Source organism: Odontesthes bonariensis, chromosome 11 (genome assembly GCF_027942865.1).
Source record: "Odontesthes bonariensis isolate fOdoBon6 chromosome 11, fOdoBon6.hap1, whole genome shotgun sequence".
Taxonomy (NCBI): domain Eukaryota; kingdom Metazoa; phylum Chordata; class Actinopteri; order Atheriniformes; family Atherinopsidae; genus Odontesthes; species Odontesthes bonariensis.
This window is the reverse complement of record NC_134516.1, coordinates 37,633,750-37,641,133: the sequence shown is the minus strand read 5'-3', so window position 1 is coordinate 37,641,133 and position 7,384 is coordinate 37,633,750.

The window sequence follows — 7,384 nt, the reverse complement described above, 5'->3', positions numbered from 1 at the left end:
ACGGAACTTTTACTCGGCCATTTTCATTTTAAAGTTCTTCCAGACGGCGGAGTCGACAGAACCAAAGTCATCTGTAAACACTGCCAAGTTGAATTGTCTTCTCAGCGTAGTAGTTCCAGTCTAAAATATCACTTAAAGGCAAAACACACAACTGATAGCAGCAAGTCATTCAAGGAAACAGACAGTGGAGCGAGGCTTCTACATAAAAACTACAGAAAGATGCTGATGTTAAACGTGTGTGTGCACAACAAATGTTATGGCACTTTCATTCATATGGCAGCACATTTCAAATAAAACTAAATGCTAAAAGCTATACGCTACTTTTGGATTCATTTTTAGATTCTGCGTACAAATGCGATTAATCGTGATTAATCAGGGAAATCATGTGATTAATTAGATTAAACATTTGAATCGTTGCCCAGCCCTAATGTACACACATACAAACCGACTCCTGCGTCACAAGCAAAACCCGAAAATCAGGCAGAACATCTACTAACAGATGCATCTGCCTCTGAGTCATTCAGCAATTTCTTGGAAGCGGGACGAGTTGGTTCCAGGCAAAGGGAGCAGCGTACATGAAAGACTTTTCCCATCTCAGCTTGGACCCTTGGAACTGAGAATAATATAAAATCCTGTGAACAAAGGCTATGAGGCCCTGAACTCCTCAGATGGAGGAAGGTCGAGAGGTAAGAAGGGAGTAGACCCAGAAAAGCCTTGTCATGTGCCAGAATGTTAGCTTACGCATTGACAAGGAGGACCGTTCAACGCCTTCATATAATAAACAGCGATGGGCGAGAGATGTAGAATTAGTGATGAACCTCAGAGGAAACCCTGAGACGAGGAATGCACGTACAAGACATTCCTAATGGCAGAATTACAAACCGCTGTAGCTTAAACATCACATGGACTCTTATTGTTAAAAGCATGTGGAAGCAGTGGTTCTCGCTATTTTATATAAGGAAGAGGAGTTATGGTCACATGGACACAGCTTGATCACACATGATTTTGCTTTGTAGGATTAGATATGGTAGAAGTAAGTCCAAAGAACGCCACCCAGGGAACTGCACCCAAGGAACTGCACCCAGGGGACTGCACCCAGGGAACTGCACCCAGGGAACTGCACCCAGGGAACTGCACCCAAGTAACTGCACCCAAGTAACTTCACCCAGGGAACTTCACCCAGGGAACTGCAGCCAGGAAACTGCACCCAGGGAACTGCATTCAGGGAACTGCACCCAGGGAACTGCACCCAGGGAACTGCATCCAGGGAACTACACCCAGGGAACTGCACCCAGGGAACTGCACCCAGAGAACTGCACCCAGGAACTGCAGCCAGGGAACTGCACCCAGAGAACTGCACCCAGGGAACTGCACCCAGAGAACTGCACCCAGAGAACTGCAGCCAGGAAACTGCACCCAGGGAACTGCACCCAGGGAACTTCACCCAGGGAACTGCACCCAGAGAAGTGCACCCAGGGAACTAAAGCCAGGGAACTGCACCCAGGGAACTAAAGCCAGGGAACTGCACCCAGAGAACTGCACCCAGGGAACTGTAGCCAGGGAACTGCACCCAGGGAACTTCACCCAAGGAACTGCACCCAGAGAACTGCACCCAGGGAACTGCACCCAGGGAACTTCCCCCAGGAAACTGCAGCCAGGGAACTGCACCCAGGGACCTGCATCCAGGGAACTGCACCCAGGGAACTGTCTCCAGGGAACTGCACCCAGAGAACTGCACCAAGGGAACAGCACCCAGAGAACTGCACCCAGGGAACTGCACCCAGGGAACTGCACCCAGAGAACTGCAACCTGGGAACTACAGCATGGGAACTGCACCCAGAGAACTGCACCCAGAGAACTGCATCCAGAGAACTGCACCCAGGGAACTGCACCCAGGGAACTGCACCCAGGTAACTTCACCCAGAGAACTGCACCCTGAGAACTGCAGCCAGGAAACTGCACCCAGGGAACTGCACCCAGGGATCTGCACCCAGGGAACTTCACCCAGGGAACTGCACCCAGGGAACTGTACCCAGGGAACTACATCCAGGGAACTTCACCCAGGGAACTGCAACTCAGGGAACTGCAGCCAGGGAACTGCACCCAGGTAACTGCACCCAGGGAACTTCACCCAGGGAACTTCACCCAGGGAACTTCACCCAGGGAACTTCACCCAGGGAACGGAAGCCAGGTATCTGCACCAAGGGAAGTGCAGTCAGGGAACTGCAGCCAGGGAACTGCACCCAGGTAACTACAGCTAGGGAACTTCACCTAGGGGACTGCACCCAGGGAACTGAAGCTAGCGAACTGCACCCAGAGAACTGCACCCAGGGAACTGCACCCAGAGAACTGCACCCAGGGAACTGCATCCAGGGAACTGCACCCAGGGAACTGCACCCAGGGAATTTCACCCAGGGAACTGCACCCAGGGAACTGCATCCAGGGAACTGCACCCAGGGAACTGCACCCAGGGAACTGCACCCAGGGATCTGCACCCAGAGAACTGCACCCAGGGAACTGCACCAAGGGAACTGCATCCAGGGAACTGCAGCCAGGGAACTGCACCCAGAGAACTGCACCCAGGGAACTGCATCCAGGGAACTGCACCCAGGGAACTGCACCCAGGGAATTTCACCCAGGGAACTGCACCCATATAATTGCACCCAGGGAACTGCATCCAGGGAACTGCACCCAGGGAACTGCACCCAGGGAACTGCACCCAGGGATCTGCACCCAGAGAACTGCACCCAGAGAACTGCAGCCAGGAAACTGCACCCAGGGAACTGCACCCAGGGAACTTCACCCAGGGAACTGCACCCAGAGAAGTGCACCCAGGGAACTAAAGCCAGGGAACTGCACCCAGGGAACTAAAGCCAGGGAACTGCACCCAGAGAACTGCACCCAGGGAACTGTAGCCAGGGAACTGCACCCAGGGAACTTCACCCAAGGAACTGCACCCAGAGAACTGCACCCAGGGAACTGCACCCAGGGAACTTCCCCCAGGAAACTGCAGCCAGGGAACTGCACCCAGGGACCTGCATCCAGGGAACTGCACCCAGGGAACTGTCTCCAGGGAACTGCACCCAGAGAACTGCACCAAGGGAACAGCACCCAGAGAACTGCACCCAGGGAACTGCACCCAGGGAACTGCACCCAGAGAACTGCAACCTGGGAACTACAGCATGGGAACTGCACCCAGAGAACTGCACCCAGAGAACTGCATCCAGAGAACTGCACCCAGGGAACTGCACCCAGGGAACTGCACCCAGGTAACTTCACCCAGAGAACTGCACCCTGAGAACTGCAGCCAGGAAACTGCACCCAGGGAACTGCACCCAGGGATCTGCACCCAGGGAACTTCACCCAGGGAACTGCACCCAGGGAACTGTACCCAGGGAACTACATCCAGGGAACTTCACCCAGGGAACTGCAACTCAGGGAACTGCAGCCAGGGAACTGCACCCAGGTAACTGCACCCAGGGAACTTCACCCAGGGAACTTCACCCAGGGAACTTCACCCAGGGAACTTCACCCAGGGAACGGAAGCCAGGTATCTGCACCAAGGGAAGTGCAGTCAGGGAACTGCAGCCAGGGAACTGCACCCAGGTAACTACAGCTAGGGAACTTCACCTAGGGGACTGCACCCAGGGAACTGAAGCTAGCGAACTGCACCCAGAGAACTGCACCCAGGGAACTGCACCCAGAGAACTGCACCCAGGGAACTGCATCCAGGGAACTGCACCCAGGGAACTGCACCCAGGGAATTTCACCCAGGGAACTGCACCCAGGGAACTGCATCCAGGGAACTGCACCCAGGGAACTGCACCCAGGGAACTGCACCCAGGGATCTGCACCCAGAGAACTGCACCCAGGGAACTGCACCAAGGGAACTGCATCCAGGGAACTGCAGCCAGGGAACTGCACCCAGAGAACTGCACCCAGGGAACTGCATCCAGGGAACTGCACCCAGGGAACTGCACCCAGGGAATTTCACCCAGGGAACTGCACCCATATAATTGCACCCAGGGAACTGCATCCAGGGAACTGCACCCAGGGAACTGCACCCAGGGAACTGCACCCAGGGATCTGCACCCAGAGAACTGCACCCAAGGAACTGCACCCAGGGGACTGCACCCAGGAACTGCAGCCAGGAAACTGCACCCAGAGAACTGCACCCAGGGAACTGCACCCAGAGAACTGCACCCAGAGAACTGCAGCCAGGAAACTGCACCCAGGGAACTGCACCCAGGGAACTTCACCCAGGGAACTGCACCCAGAGAAGTGCACCCAGGGAACTAAAGCCAGGGAACTGCACCCAGGGAACTAAAGCCAGGGAACTGCACCCAGAGAACTGCACCCAGGGAACTGTAGCCAGGGAACTGCACCCAGGGAACTTCACCCAAGGAACTGCACCCAGAGAACTGCACCCAGGGAACTGCACCCAGGGAACTTCCCCCAGGAAACTGCAGCCAGGGAACTGCACCCAGGGACCTGCATCCAGGGAACTGCACCCAGGGAACTGTCTCCAGGGAACTGCACCCAGAGAACTGCACCAAGGGAACAGCACCCAGAGAACTGCACCCAGGGAACTGCACCCAGGGAACTGCACCCAGAGAACTGCAACCTGGGAACTACAGCATGGGAACTGCACCCAGAGAACTGCACCCAGAGAACTGCATCCAGAGAACTGCACCCAGGGAACTGCACCCAGGGAACTGCACCCAGGTAACTTCACCCAGAGAACTGCACCCTGAGAACTGCAGCCAGGAAACTGCACCCAGGGAACTGCACCCAGGGATCTGCACCCAGGGAACTTCACCCAGGGAACTGCACCCAGGGAACTGTACCCAGGGAACTACATCCAGGGAACTTCACCCAGGGAACTGCAACTCAGGGAACTGCAGCCAGGGAACTGCACCCAGGTAACTGCACCCAGGGAACTTCACCCAGGGAACTTCACCCAGGGAACTTCACCCAGGGAACTTCACCCAGGGAACGGAAGCCAGGTATCTGCACCAAGGGAAGTGCAGTCAGGGAACTGCAGCCAGGGAACTGCACCCAGGTAACTACAGCTAGGGAACTTCACCTAGGGGACTGCACCCAGGGAACTGAAGCTAGCGAACTGCACCCAGAGAACTGCACCCAGGGAACTGCACCCAGAGAACTGCACCCAGGGAACTGCATCCAGGGAACTGCACCCAGGGAACTGCACCCAGGGAATTTCACCCAGGGAACTGCACCCAGGGAACTGCATCCAGGGAACTGCACCCAGGGAACTGCACCCAGGGAACTGCACCCAGGGATCTGCACCCAGAGAACTGCACCCAGGGAACTGCACCAAGGGAACTGCATCCAGGGAACTGCAGCCAAGGAACTGCACCCAGAGAACTGCACCCAGGGAACTGCATCCAGGGAACTGCACCCAGGGAACTGCACCCAGGGAATTTCACCCAGGGAACTGCACCCATATAATTGCACCCAGGGAACTGCATCCAGGGAACTGCACCCAGGGAACTGCACCCAGGGAACTGCACCCAGGGATCTGCACCCAGAGAACTGCACCCAGGGAACTGCACCAAGGGAACTGCATCCAGGGAACTGCAGCCAAGGAACTGCACCCAGAAAACTTCACCCAGGGAACTGCACCCATAGAATTGCACCCAGGGAACTGCATCCAGGGAACTGCACCCAGGGAACTGCACCCAGGGAACTTCACCCAGGGAACTACACCCAGGGAACTGCACCCAGGGAACTGCACCCAGAGAACTGCACCCAAGAACTGCAGCCAGGGAACTGCACCCAGAGAACTGCACCCAGGGAACTGCACCCAGAGAACTGCACCCAGAGAACTGCAGCCAGGAAACTTCACCCAGGGAACTGCACCCATAGAATTGCACCCAGGGAACTGCATCCAGGGAACTGCACCCAGGGAACTGCACCCAGGGAACTGCACCCAGGGAACTGCAGCCAGGGAACTGCACCCAGAGAACTGCACCCAGGGAACTGCAGCCAGGGAACTGCACCCAGAGAACTGCACCCACAGAACTGCACCCAGAGAACTGCACCGAGAGAACTGCAGCCAGGGAACTGCACCCAGAGAACTGCACCCACAGAACTGCACCCAGAGAACTGCACCGAGAGAACTGCAGCCAGGGAACTGCACCCAGGGAACTGCAGCCAGGGAACTGCACCCAGAGAACTGCACCCAGAGAACTGCAGCCAGGGAACTGCACCCAGGGAACTTCATTGGACAAATGTACTTTGGTACGTTGGTACAGATGTGGCGAGGAGACAGATGTTGGCTGATTTTGCTTTGTAGGATTAGATATGGTAGAAGTAAGTCCAACAACGACACCCAGGGAACTGAAACCAGGGAACTGCACCCAGGGGACTGCACCCAGGGAACTGCACCCAGGGAACTTCACCCAGGGAACTGCAGCAGGGAACTGCACCCAGGGAACTGCACCCAGGGAACTACATCCAGGGAACTTCACCCAGGGAACTTCACCCAGGAAACTGCAGCCAGGGAACTGCACCCAGGGACCTGCATCCAGGGAACTGCACCCAGGGAACTGCACCCAGGGAACTGCATCCACGGAACTGCACCCAGAAAACTGCACCCAGGGAACTGCACCCAGAGAACTGCACCCAGGGAACTGCACCCAGGGAACTGCACCCAGAGAACTGCACCCAGGGAACTGCACCCAGAGAACATCACCCAGGGAACTTCACCCAGGGAACTGCAGCCAGGGAACTGCACCCAGGGAACTGCAGCCAGGGAACTGCACACGGGGAAGTGCAGTCAGGGAACTGCAGCCAGGGAACTGCACCCAGGTAACTGCTGCTAGGGAACTTCACTTACGGAACTGCACCCAGGGAACTGCACCCAGAGAACTGCACCCAGAGAACTGCACCCAGGGAACTTCACCCAGGGAACTTCAGCCAGGGATCTGCACCAAGGGAAGTGCAGTCAGGGAACTGCAGCCAGGGAACTGCACCCAGGTAACTGCAGCTAGGGAACTTCACCTAGGGGACTCTACCCAGGGAACTGCACCCAGAGAACTGCACCCAGGGAACTGCACCCAGAGAACTGCACCCAGGGAACTGCACCCAGGGAACTGCACCCAGGGAACTGCACCCAGGGAACTGCACCCAGGGAACTGCACCCAGGGAACTGCACCCAGGGAACTTCACCCAGAGAACTGCACCCAGGGAACTGCAGCCAGGGAACTGCACCCAGAGAACTGCACCCAGGGAACTGCACCCAGGGAACTGCACCCAGGGAACTTCATCCAGGGAACTGCACCCATAGAATTGCACCCAGGGAACTGCATCCAGGGAACTTCACCCAGGGAACTGCACCCAGGGAACTGCACCCAGGGAA